This window comes from Leptosomus discolor, unplaced genomic scaffold, assembly GCF_034619465.1.
Source record: "Leptosomus discolor isolate bLepDis1 unplaced genomic scaffold, bLepDis1.hap2 HAP2_SCAFFOLD_31, whole genome shotgun sequence".
Taxonomy (NCBI): Eukaryota; Metazoa; Chordata; class Aves; order Leptosomiformes; family Leptosomidae; genus Leptosomus; species Leptosomus discolor.
The window spans coordinates 921,498-935,472 of NW_028237959.1; positions in this window are offsets into that span (position 1 = coordinate 921,498).

Sequence of the window (13,975 nt, forward strand, 5' to 3'; positions counted from 1 at the left end):
ACCTCTAGATGTTGGGCTTTACCTCTAGATGTTGGGTTTTACCTCTAGATGTTGGGCTTTAAGTCTGGATATTGGACTTTACCTCTAGATGTAGGGTTTTACATCTAAATGTTTTCCTTTACATTTAGATGTTGGGCTTTATCTCTAGATGTTGGGTTTTAAATCTATATATTTGGCTTTTCCTCTAGCTGTTGGGCTTTACCATCAGATATCTGGCTTTACGTCTAGATGTATGGCTTTACCTCTAGATTTTGGGCTCTACCACTAGGTCTTGGGCTTTACCTCTAGACTTTGGCTTTACCACAAGACGTTCAAATTTACCTCTAGATGTTGGGCTTTACCTCTAGATTTTGGGCTTTACGTCTAGATATTGGGCTTTACCTCTAGATTTTGGGTTTTAAATCTATATATTTGCCTTTTCCTCTAGATGTTGGGCTTTACCCCTAGATATCTGGCTTTAAGTCTAGATGTTGGGCTTTACCTTTAGATTTTGGGCTCTACCACTAGGTCTTGATCTTTACCTCTACATTTTGGACTTTACCTCTAGAAGTTGGGCTTTACATCTAGACTTTGGGCTTTACCTCAAGACGTTCGGCTTTACCTCTAGATGTTGGGCTTTACCTCTATTTTTTGGGCCTTACGTCTAGAAGTTGGGGGTTACATCTATATGTTTGCATTTAACTGTAGATGTCGGGCCTTAACACTGGATTTTGGAATTCACCTCTAGATGTTAGGCTTTACCTCTAGATTCTGGGCTTTCCCTCTAGATGTTGTTCTTTAACTCTAGATATGGGCTTTACTCTAAACGATGCGCTTTAACTCTAGATATTTGCCTTTACCTCTAGAAGTTGGGCTTTACATCTAGATTTTGGGCTTTAGATGTAGAAGTTGGGCTTTACCTCTAGATTTTGGGCTTTACGTCTAGATATTGGGCTTTACCTCTAGATTTTGGGATTTAAATCTATATATTTGGCTTTTCCTCTAGATGTTGGGCTTTACCCCTAGATATCTGGCTTTACGTCTAGATGTTGGGCTTTACCTCTAGATTTTGGGCTCTACCACTAGGTCTTGGGCTTTACATCTAGATTTTGGACTTTACCTCTAGAAGTTGGGCTTTACCTCTAGATTTTGGGCTTTAGATGTAGAAGTTGGGCTTTACCTCTAGATTTTGGGCTTTACGTCTAGATATTGGGCTTTACCTCTAGATTTTGGGATTTAAATCTATATATTTGGCTTTTCCTCTAGATGTTGGGCTTTACCCCTAGATATCTGGCTTTACGTCTAGATGTTGGGCTTTACCTCTAGATTTTGGGCTCTACCACTAGGTCTTGGGCTTTACATCTAGATTTTGGACTTTACCTCTAGAAGTTGGGCTTTACCTCTAGATTTTGGGCCTTACCTCTAGAAGTTGGGGGTTGCATCTATATGTATGGCTTTAACTGTAGATGTCGGGCCTTAACACTTGATTTTGGAATTCACCTCTAGATGTTAGGCTTTACATCTAGATTCTGGGCTTTCCCTCTAGATGTGGGGCTTCATCTCTAGATTTTGGGCTTTACTCTAAATGATGCGCTTTATATATTCGGCTTTACCTCTAGAAGTTGGGCTTTACATCTAGATTTTAGGCTTTTGGTCTAGAAGTTGGGCTTTACATATAGATTTTGGTCTTTAGATCTAGAAGTTGGGCTTTAAATCTAGATATTGGTCTTTACGTCTAGATATTGGGCTTTACCTCTAGATTTTGGGTTTTAAATCTATATATTTGGCTTTTCCTCTAGATGTTGGGCTTTACCTCTAGATATCTGGTTTTACCTCTAGATGTTGGGCTTTACCTCTAGATTTTGGGCTCTACCACTAGGTCTTGGGCTTTAACTCTAGATTTTGGACTTTACCTCTAGAAGTTAGGCTTCAGATCTAGAAGTTGGGCTTTACATCTAGATTTTGGGCTTTAAGTCTAGATATTGGTTTTTACCTCTAGATTTTGGGTTTTAAATCTATATATTTGGCTATTCCTCTAGATGTTTGGCTTTACCTCTAGATATCTGGCTTTACCTCTAGATTTTGGGCTCTACCACTAGATATCTGGCTTTACCCCTAGATGTTGGTCTTTAAGTCTAGATATTGGACTTTACCTCCAGATGTCGGGTTTTACATCTAGATGTTTTGCTTTACTTTTAGATGTTGGGCTTTATCTCTAGATTTTGGGTTTTAAATCTATATATTTGGCTTTTCCTCTAGATGTTGGGCTTTACCATCAGATATCTGGCTTTACGTCTAGATGTTGGGATTTAGCTCTAGAGTTTGGGCTCTACCACTAGGTCTTGGGCTTTACCTCTACATTTTGGACTTTACCTCTAGAAGTTGGGCTTTACCTCTAGATTTTGGGCTTTACCTCAAGATGTTGGGTTTTAAATCTATATATTTGTCTTTACCTCAAGACGTTGGGCTTTAACTCTAGATGTTGGGCTTTACCTCTAGATTTTGGGCCTTACCTCTAGAAGTTGGCGTTTACATCTATATGTTTGGCTTTAACTGTAGATGTCGGGCCTTAAGACTAGATTTTGGAATTCACCTCCAGATGTAAGGCTTTACCTCTAGATTCTGGGCTTTACCTCTAGATGTTGGGCTTTAACACTAGATTTTGGGGTTTCCATCTGGATTTTTGGCTTCTCTCTAGAATCTGGGCTGTACCTCCAGACGTTGGGCTTTACCTCAAGATGTTGGGTTTTACCTCTAGATGTTGGTCTTTAAGTCTAGATATTGGACTTTACCTCTAGGTGTAGGGTTTTACATCTAGATGTTTTGCTTTACATTTAGATGTTGGGCTTTATCTCTAGATTTTGGGTTTTAAATCTATATATTTGGCTTTTCCTCTAGCTGTTGGGCTTTACCATCAGATATCTGGCTTTACGTCTAGATGTATGGCTTTACCTCTAGATTTTGGGCTCTACCACTAGGTCTTGGGCTTTACCTCTAGATTTTGGACTTTACCTCTAGAAGTTGGGCTTTACCTCTAGATTCTGGGCCTTACCTCTAGAAGTTGGGGGTTACATCTATATGTTTGGCTTTAACTGTAGATGTCGGGCCTTAACACTTGATTTTGGAATTCACCTCTAGATGTTAGGCTTTACATCTAGATTCTGGGCTTTCCCTCTAGACTTTGGCTTTAACTCTAGATTTTGGGCTTTACTCTAAATGATGCGCTTTATATATTCGGCTTTACATCTAGAAGTTGGGCTTTACATCTAGATTTTGGTCTTTACGTCTAGACATCTGGCTTTACCTCTAGATTTTGGGTTTTAAATCTATATAATTGGCTTTTCCTCTAGATGTTGGGCTTTACCTCTAGATATCTGGTTTTACCACTAGATGTTGGGCTTTACCTCTAGATTTTGGACTTTACCTCTAGAAGTTAGGCTTTAGGTCTAGAAGTTGGGCTTTACATCTAGATTTTGGGTTTTAAATCTATATATTTGTCTTTTCCTCTAGATGTTGGGCTTTACCTCTAGATATCTGGCTTTACCTCTAGATGTTGGGCTTTAACTCTAGATTTTGGGCTCTGCCTCTAGGTGTTGGGCTTTGCCTCTAACATTTGGACTTTGCCTCTAGATGTTGGGCTTTACATCTGCAATTTGGGCTTCACCTGTAGATTTTGGGATTTAAATCTAGATATTTGGCTTTATCTCTAGAATTTGGTCTTTACCTCTAGATATTGGGTTTTAAATCTATATATTTGGCTTTTCCTCTAGATGTTGGGCTTTACCATCAGATATCTGGCTTTACGTCTAGATGTTGGGCTTTACCTCTAGATTTTGGGCTCTACCACTAGGTCTTGGGCTTTACCTCTAGATTTTGGGCCTTACCTCTAGAAGTTGGGGTTTACATCTATATGTTTGCCTTTAACTGTAGATGTTGGGCATTAACACTAGAGTTTGGAATTCACCACTAGATGTTAGGCTTAACCTCTAGATGTTGGGCTTTAGATCTAGAAGTTGGGCTTTACGTCTAGATTTTGGGATTTACGTCTAGATATTGGTCTTTACCTCTAGATTTTGGGTTTTAAATCTATATATTTGGCTTTTCCTCTAGATGTTGGGCTTTACCCCTAGATATCTGGCTTTACCTCTAGATGTTGGGCTTTACCTCTAGATTTTGGGTTTTCCATCTGGATTTTTGGCTTCTCTCTAGAATCTGGGCTTTACCTCCAGATGTTGTGTCTTACCTCTAGATGTTGGTCTTTAAGTCTAGATATTGGACTTTACCTCTAGATGTCGGGTTTTACATCTAGATGTTTTGCTTTACATTTAGATTTTGGGCTTTATCTCTAGATTTTGGGTTTTAAATCTATATATTTGGCTTTTCCTATAGATGTTGGGCTTTACCTCTGCATTTTGGGCTCTACCACTAGGTCTTGATCTTTACCTCTAGATTTTGGACTTTACCTCTAGAAGTTGGGCTTTACATCTAGACTTTGGGCTTTACCTCAAGACGTTCGGCTTTACCTCTAGATGTTGCGCTTTACCTCTAGTTTTTGGGCCTTACGTCTAGAAGTTGGGGGTTACATCTATATGTTTGGATTTAACTGTAGATGTCGGGCCTTAACACTTGATTTTGGAATTCACCTCTAGATGTTAGGCTTTACCTTTAGATTCTGGGCTTTCCCTCTAGATGTTGTCCTTTAACTCTAGATTTTGGGCTTTACTCCAAATGATGCGATTTATACTCTAGATATTCGTCTTTACATCTAGAATTTGAGCTTTACATCTAGATTTTGGGATTTAGATCTAGAAGTTGGGCTTTACATCTAGATATTGGTCCTTATGTCTAGATATTGGGCTTTACCTCTAGATTTTGGGTTTTAAATCTATATATTTGGCTTTTCCTCTAGATGTTGGGCTTTACCTCTAGATATCTGGTTTTACCTCTAGATGTTGGGCTTTACCTCTAGATTTTGGGCTCTACCACTAGGTCTTGGGCTTTACCTCTAGATTTTGGACTTTACCTCTAGAAGTTGGGCTTTACCTCTAGATTTTGGGCCTTACCTCTAGAAGTTGGGGGTTGCATCTATATGTTTGGCTTTAACTGTAGATGTCGGTCCTTAACACTTGATTTTGGAATTCACCTCTAGATGTTAGGCTTTACCTCTAGATTCTGGGCTTTACCTCTAGATGTTGGGCTTTACCTCTAGATTTTGGGTTTACCATCTGGACTTTTGGCTTCTCTCCAGAATCTGGGCTGTACCTCCAGACGTTGGGCTTTACCTCTAGATGTTGGGTTTTACCTCTAGAGGTTGGTCTTTAAGTTTAGATATTGGACTTTACCTCTAGATGTCGGGTTTTACATCTAGATGTTTTGCTTTACTTTTAGATGTTGGGCTTTATCTCTAGATTTTGGGTTTTAAATCTATATATTTGGCTTTTCCTCTAGCTGTTGGGCTTTACCATCAGATATCTGGCTTTACGTCTAGATGTTGGGCTTTAGCTCTAGATTTTGGGCTCTACCACTAGGTCTTGGGCTTTACCTCCAGATTTTGGACTTTACCTCTAGAAGTTGGGCTTTACCTCTAGAGTTTGGGCTTTACCTCAAGACCTTCGGCTTTAACTCTAGCTGTTGGGCTTTACCTCTAGATTTTGGGCCTTACCTCTAGAAGTTGGGGGTTACATCTATATGGTTGGCTTTAACTGTAGATGTCAAACCTTAACACTTGATTTTGGAAATCACCTCTAGATGTTAGGCTTTACCTCTAGATTCTGGGCTTTCCCTCTAGACGTTGGGCTTTAACTCTAGATTTTGGGCTTTACTCTAAAGGATGCGCTTTGACTCTAGATATTCGGCTTTACCTCTAGAATTGGGTTTTACATCTAGATGTTTGGCTTTAACTGTAGGTGTCGGGCTTTAACAGTAGATATTGGAATTCACCTCTAGATCTTAGTCTTTACCTCTACATGTTGGGCTTTACCTCTAGATGATTAGGCTTTAAACCTAGAAATTGGGCTTTACATCTAGATTTGGGGCTTTAGCTCTAGATGTTGGGCTTTACCTCCAGATTTTGCGTTTTAAATCTATATATCTGGCTTTATCTCTAGATGTTGGGCTTTATCTCTAGATTTTGGGCTCTACCTCTAGGTATTGGTGTTTACCTCTAGATTTTGGACTTTAACTCTGGAAGTTGGCTTTACATCTAGACTTTGGGCTTTACCTCCAGATGTTGGTCTTTAAGTCTAGATACTGGACTTCACCTCTAGATGTAGGGTTTTACATCTAGATGTTTTGCTTTACATTTAGATGTTGGTCTTTATCTCTAGATGTTGGGTTATACCTCTATATGTTGTGCTTCACCTCTAGATGTTGGGCTTTACCTCTAGATTTTGGGTTTTACATCTAGATGTTTGCCTTCACCTCTGTAAGTTGGGCTTTACCTGCAGACCTTGGGCTGTAGGACTAGATGATGGGCTTTACTTCTAGAAGTTGGGCTTTACATCTAGATTTTGGGCTTTACCTATAAATGATGGGCTTAAACTCTAAATATTGGGCTTTACCTCTAGATGTTGGGCTTTAGATTTAGAAGTTGGGCTTTACATCTATATTTTGGGCTTTAGATCTAGAAGTTGGGCTTTACATCTAGATATTGGTCTTTACGTCTAGATATTGGGCTTTACCTATAGGTTTTGCGTTTTAAATCTATATATTTGGCTTTTCCTCTAGATGTTGGGCTTTACCATCAGATATCTGGCTTTACGTCTAGATGTTGGGCTTTACCTCTAGAATTTGGGCTCTACCACTAGATCTTGGGCTTTACCTCTAGACTTTGGGCTTTACCTCAAGACGTTCAAATTAACTCTGGATGTTGGGCTTTACCTCTAGATTTTGGGCCTTACCTCTAGATGTTTGGCTTCGATCTAGAAGTTGCGCTTTACCTCTAGATTTTGGGCTCTACCACTAGGTCTTGGGCTTTACCTCTAGATTTTGGACTTTACCTCTAGAAGTTGGGCTTTACCTCTAGACTTTGGCTTTACCTCAAGACATTCAACTTTAACTCTAGATGTTGGGCTTTACCTCTAGATTTTGGGCTTTACGTCTACTTATTGAGCTTTACCTCTAGATTTTGTGTTTTAAATCTATATATTTGGCTTTTCCTCTAGATGTTGGGCTTTACTCCTAGATATCTGGCTTTACCTCTAGATGTTGGGCTTTAACACTAGATTTTGGGTTTTCCATCTGGATTTTTGTCTTCTCTCTAGAATCTGGGTTGTACCCCCAGACGTTGGGGTTTACCTCAAGATGTTGGGTTTTACCTCTAGATGTTGGTCTTTAAGTCTAGATATTGGACTTTACCTCTAGATGTAGGGTTTTACATCTAGATGTTTTGCTTTACATTTAGATGTTGGGCTTTATCTCTAGATTTCGGGTTTTAAATCTATATATTTGGCTTATCCTCTAGATGTTGGGCTTTACCTCTAGATATCTGGCTTTACGTCTAGATGTATGGCTTTACCTCTAGATTTTGGGCTCTACCACTAGGTCTTGGGCTTTACCTCTAGATTTTGGACTTTACCTCTAGAAGTTGGGCTTTACCTCTAGATTTTGGGCCTTACCTCTAGAAGTTGGGGGTTACATCTATATGTTTGGCTTTAACTGTAGATGTCGGGCCTTAACACTTGATTTTGTAATTCACCTCTAGATGTTGGGCTTTACCTCTAGATTCTGGGCTTTCCCTCTAGATGTTGGGCTTTAACACTAGATTTTGGGCTTTACCACTAGATTTTTGGCTTTACTCTAAGTGATGCGTTTTATATATTCAGCTTTACCTCTAGAAGTTGGGTTTTACATCTAGATTTCGCGCTTTAGATCTAGAAGTTGGGCTTTACATCTAGATTTTGGTCTTTACGTCTAGATATCGGGCTTTACCTCTATATTTTGTGGTTTAAATCTATATATTTGGCTTTTCCTCTAGATGTTGGGCTTTACCTCTAGATATCTGGCTTTACCTCTAGATGTTCCTTTACCTCTAGATTTTGGGCTCTACCTCTAGGTGTTGGGCTTTGCCTCTAGAATTTGGACTTTTCCTCTAGAAGTTGAGCTTTACGTCTGGATATTGGGCTTTACCTCTAGATGTTGGGTTTTAAATCTATATATTTGTCTTTACCTCTAGAACTTCGCTTTAATTCTAGACTTTGGCTTTAACTCTAGATTTTGGGCTTTACTCTAAATGATGCGCTTTATATATTCGGCTTTACATCTAGAAGTTGGGCTTTACATCTAGATTTTGGTCTTTACATCTAGATATTGGGCTTTACCTCTAGATTTTGGGTTTTAAATCTATATATTTGTCTTTTCCTCTAGATGTTGGGCTTTACCTCTAGATATCTGGTTTTACCTCTAGATGTTGGGCTTTACCTCTAGATTTTGGACTTTACCTCTAGAAGTTAGGCTTTAGGTCTAGAAGTTGGGCTTTACATCTAGATTTTTGGGCTTTACGTCTAGATATTCGGCTTTACCTCTAGATTTTGGGTTTTAAATCTATATATTTGGCTTTTCCTCTAGATGTTGGGCTTTACTCCTAGATATCTGGCTTTTCCTCTAGATGTTGGGCTTTACTCCTAGATATCTGGCTGTACCTCTAGATGTTGGGCTTTACATCTGCAATTTGGGCTTCACCTGTAGATTTTGGGAGTTAAATCTAGATATTTGGCTTTACCTCTAGAATTTGGTCTTTACCTCTAGATATTGGGTTTTAAATCTATATATTTGGCTTTTCCTCTAGATGTTGGGCTTTACCCCTAGGTATCTGGCTTTACGTCTAGATGTTGGGCTTTACCTCTAGATTTTGGGCTCTACCACTAGGTCTTGGGCTTTACCTCTAGATTTGGGTCTTTACCTCTAGAAGTTGGGCTTTACCTCTAGATTTTGGGCCTTACCTCTAGAAGTTGGGGGTTGCATCTATATGTTTGGCTTTAACTGTAGATGTCGGGCCTTAACACTTGATTTTGGAATTCACCTCTAGATGTTAGGCTTTACATCTAGATTCTGGGCTTTCCCTCTAGATGTGGGGCTTCAACTCTAGATTTTGGGCTTTACTCTAAATGATGCGCTTTATATATTCGGCTTTACCTCTAGAAGTTGGGCTTTACATCTAGATTTCGGGCTTTAAGTCTAGATGTTGGTCTTTACCTCTAGATTTTGGGTTTTAAATCTATATATTTGGCTTTTCCTCTAGATGTTGGGCTTTACCATCATATATCTGGCTTTACGTCTAGATGTTGGGCTTTACCTCTAGATTTTGGGCTCTACCACTAGGTCTTGGGCTTTACCTCTAGATTTTGGACTTTACCTCTAGAAGTTAGGCTTTAGATCTAGAAGTTGGGCTTTACATCTAGATTTTGGTCTTTACGTCTAGATATTGGGCTTTACCTCTAGATTTATGTTTTAAATCTATATATTTGGCTTTTCCTCTAGATGTTGTCTTTACCTCTAGATATCTGGCTTTACGTCTAGATGTTGGGCTTTACCTCTAGATTTTGGGCTCTACCACTGGGTCTTGGGCTTTACCTCTAGATTTTGGACTTTACCTCTAGAAGTTGGGCTTTACCTCTAGATTTTGGGCTTTACCTCAAGACGTTCGGCTTTAACTCTAGCTGTTGGGGTTTACCTCTAGATTTTGGGCCTTTCCTCTAGAAGTTGGGGTTTACATCTATATGTTTGGCTTTAATTGTAGATGTCGGGCCTTAAGACTAGATTTTGGAATTCACCTCTAGATGTTAGCCTTTACCTCTATATTCTGGGCTTTACCTCTAGATGTTGGGCTTTACCTCTAGAGTTTGGGTTTTCCATCTGGATTTTTTGCTTCTCTCTAGAATCTGGGCTGTACCTCCAGACGTTGGGCTTTAACTCTAGATGTCGGGTTTTACCTCTAGATGTTGGTCTTTAAGTCTAGATATTGGACTTTACCTCTAGATGTAGGGTTTTACATCTTATGTTTTGCTTTACAGTTAGATGTTGGGCTTTACCTCTAGATTTTGGGTTTTAAATCTTTATATCTGGCTTTATCTCTAGATGTTGGGCTTTATCTCTAGATTTTGGGCTTTACTCGAAAGGATGCGCTTTACCTCTAGATATTCGGCTTTACCTCTAGAAGTTGGGTTTTACATCTAGATGTTTGGCTTTAACTGTAGGTGTCGGGCTTTAACACTAGATATTGGAATTCACCTCTAGATCTTAGTCTTTACCTCTGCATGTTGGGTTTTACATCTAGATTATTTGGCTTTAGATCTAGAAATTGGGCTTTACATCTAGATTTGGGGCTTTAGCTCTAGATGTTGGGCTTTAGCTCCAGATTTTGGGTTTTAAATCTATATATCTGGCTTTATCTCTAGATGTTGGGCTTTATCTCTAGATTTTGGGCTCTACCTCTAGGTATTGGTGTTTACCTCTAGATTTTGGACTTTAACTCTGGAAGTTGGGCTTTACATCTAGACTTTGGGCTTTACCTCCAGATGTTGGTCTTTAAGTCTAGATACTGGACTTTACCTCTAGAAGTCGGGTTTTACATCTAGATGTTTTGCTTCACATTTAGATGTTGGGCTTTATCTCTAGATTTTGGGTTTTAAATCTATATATTTGGCTTTTCCTCTAGATGTTGGGCTTTACCTCTAGATATCTGGCTTTACGTCTAGATGTTGGGCTTTACCTCTAGATTTTGGACTTTACCTCTAGAAGTTGGGCTTTACCTCTAGACTTTGGGCTTTACCTCAAGACGTTCGGCTTTAACTCTAGCTGTTGGGCTTTACCTTTAGATTATGGGCCTTTCCTCTAGAAGTTGGGGGTTACAGCTATATGTTTGTCTTTAATTTTAGATGTCGGGCCTTAACACTTGATTTTGGAATTCACCTCTAGCTGTTAGGCTTTACATCTAGATTCTGGGCTTTCCATCTAGATGTTGGGCTTTAACTCTAGATTTTGGGCTTTACTCTAAAGGATGCGCTTTAACTCTAGATATTCGACTTTACCTCTAGAAGTTGGGTTTTACATCTAGATGTTTGGCTTTAACTGTAGGTGCCGGGCTTTAACACTAGATATTGGAATTCACCTCTAGATCTTAGTCTTTACCTCTACATGTTGGGCTTTACCTCTAGAGTATTTGGCTTTAGATCTAGCAATTGGGCTTTACACCTAGATTTGGGGCTTTACCTCTAGATGTTGGGCTTTACCTCTAGATTTTGGGTTTTAAATCTATATATTTGGCTTTTCCTCTAGATGTTGGGCTTTACCTCTAGATATCTGGCTTTACGTCTAGATGTTGGGCTTTACCTCTAGATTTTGGGCTCTACCACTGGGTCTTGGGCTTTACCTCTAGATTTTGGACTTTACCTCTAGAAGTTGGGCTTTACCTCTAGATTTTGGGCTTTACCTCAAGACGTTCGGCTTTAACTCTAGCTGTTGGGGTTTACCTCTAGATTTTGGGCCTTTCCTCTAGAAGTTGGGGTTTACATCTATATGTTTGGCTTTAATTGTAGATGTCGGGCCTTAAGACTAGATTTGGGAATTCACCTCTAGATGTTAGCCTTTACCTCTATATTCTGGGCTTTACCTCTAGATGTTAGGCTTTACCTCTAGAGTTTGGGTTTTCCATCTGGATTTTTTGCTTCTCTCTAGAATCTGGGCTGTACCTCCAGACGTTGGGCTTTACCTCTAGATGTCGGGTTTTACATCTTATGTTTTCCTTTACATTTAGATGTTGGGCTTTACCTCTAGATTTTGGGTTTTAAATCTTTATATCTGGCTTTATCTCTAGATGTTGGGCTTTATCTCTAGATGTTGGGTTATACCTCTATATGTTGTGCTTCACCTCTAGATGTTGGGCTTTACCTCTAGAGTTTGGGTTTTACATCTAGATGTTTGCCTTCACCTCTGTAAGTTGGGCTTTACCTGCAGACCTTGGGCTGTAGGACTAGATGATGGGCTTTACCTCTAGAAGTTGGGCTTTACATCTAGATTTTGGGCTTTACCTCTAAATGATGTGCTTAAACTCTAAATATTGGGCTTTACCTCTAGATGTTGGGCTTTAGATTTAGAAGTTGGGCTTTACATCTATATTTTGGGCTTTAGATCTAGAAGTTGGGCTTTACATCTAGATTTTGGTCTTTACGTCTAGATATTGGGCTTTACCTCTAGATTTTGGGTTTTAAAACTATATATTTGGCTTTTCCTCTAGATGTTGGGCTTTACCTCTAGATATCTGGCTTTACGTCTAGATGTTGGGCTTTATCTCTAGATTTTGGGCTCTACCACTAGGTCTTGGGCTTTACCTCTAGATTTTGGACTTTCCCTCTAGAAGTTGGGCTTTCCCTGTAGACTTTGGGTTTTCCATCTGGATTTTTGGCTTCTCTCTAGAATCTGGGCTGTACCTCCTGACGTTGGGCTTTAACTCTAGATGTTGGGTTTTACCTCTAGATGTTGGTCTTTAAGTCTAGATATTGGACTTTACCTCTAGATGTAGGGTTTTACATCTTATGTTTTGCTTTACATTTAGATGTTGGGCTTTACCTCTAGATTTTGGGTTTTAAATCTTTATATCTGGCTTTATCTCGAGATGTTGGGCTTTATCTCTAGATTTTGGGCTTTACTCGAAAGGATGCGCTTTAACTCTAGATATTCGGCTTTACCTCTAGAAGTTGGGTTTTACATCTAGATGTTTGGCTTTAACTGTAGGTGTCGGGCTTTAACACTAGATATTGGAATTCACCTCTAGATCTTAGTCTTTACCTCTGCATGTTGGGTTTTACATCTAGATTATTTGGCTTTAGATCTAGAAATTGGGCTTTACATCTAGATTTGGGGCTTTAGCTCTAGATGTTGGGCTTTAGCTCCAGATTTTGGGTTTTAAATCTATATATCTGGCTTTATCTCTAGATGTTGGGCTTTATCTCTAGATTTTGGGCTCTACCTCTAGGTATTGGTGTTTACCTCTAGATTTTGGACTTTAACTCTGGAGGTTGGGCTTTACATCTAGATTTGGGGCTTTAGCTCTAGATGTTGGGCTTTAGCTCCAGATTTTGGGTTTTAAATCTATATATCTGGCTTTATCTCTAGATGTTGGGCTTTATCTCTAGATTTTGGGCTCTACCTCTAGGTATTGGTGTTTACCTCTAGATTTTGGACTTTAACTCTGGAAGTTGGGCTTTACATCTGGACTTTGGGCTTTACCTCCAGATGTTGGTCTTTAAGTCTAGATACTGGACTTTACCTCTAGATGTAGGGTTTTACATCTAGATGTTTTGCTTTACATTTAGATGTTGGTCTTTATCTCTAGATGTTGGGTTATACCTCTATATGTTGTGCTTCACCTCTAGATGTTGGGCTTTACCTCTAGATTTTGGGTTTTAAATCTTTATATCTGGCTTTATCTCTAGATGTTGTGCTTTACCTCTAGATTTTGGGTTTTAAATCTATATATTTGGCTTTTCCTCTAGATGTTTGGCTTCACCTCTAGATATCTGGCTTTACGTCTAGATGTTGGCCTTTACCTCTAGATTTTGGGCTCTACCACTAGGTCTTGGGCTTTACCTCTAGATTTTGGACTTTACCTCTTGAAGTTGGGCGTTACCTCTAGATTTTGGGCTTTACCTCAAGACGTTCGGCTTTAACTCTAGCTGTTGGGGTTTACCTCTAGATTTTGGGTCTTTCCTCTAGAAGTTGGGCTTTACATCTATATGTTTGGCTTTAATTGTAGATATCGGGCCTTAAGACTAGATTTTGGAATTCACCTCTAGATGTTAGCCTTTACCTCTATATTCTGGGCTTTTCCTCTAGATGTTGGGCTTTACCTCTAGATATCTGGCTTTACCTCTAGATGTTGGGCTTTAACTCTAGATTTTGGGCTCTGCCTCTAGGGTTTGGGCTTTGCCTCTAGCATTTGGACTTTGCCTCTACATGTTGGGCTTTATATCTGCAATTTGGGCTTTACCTCTAGATTTTG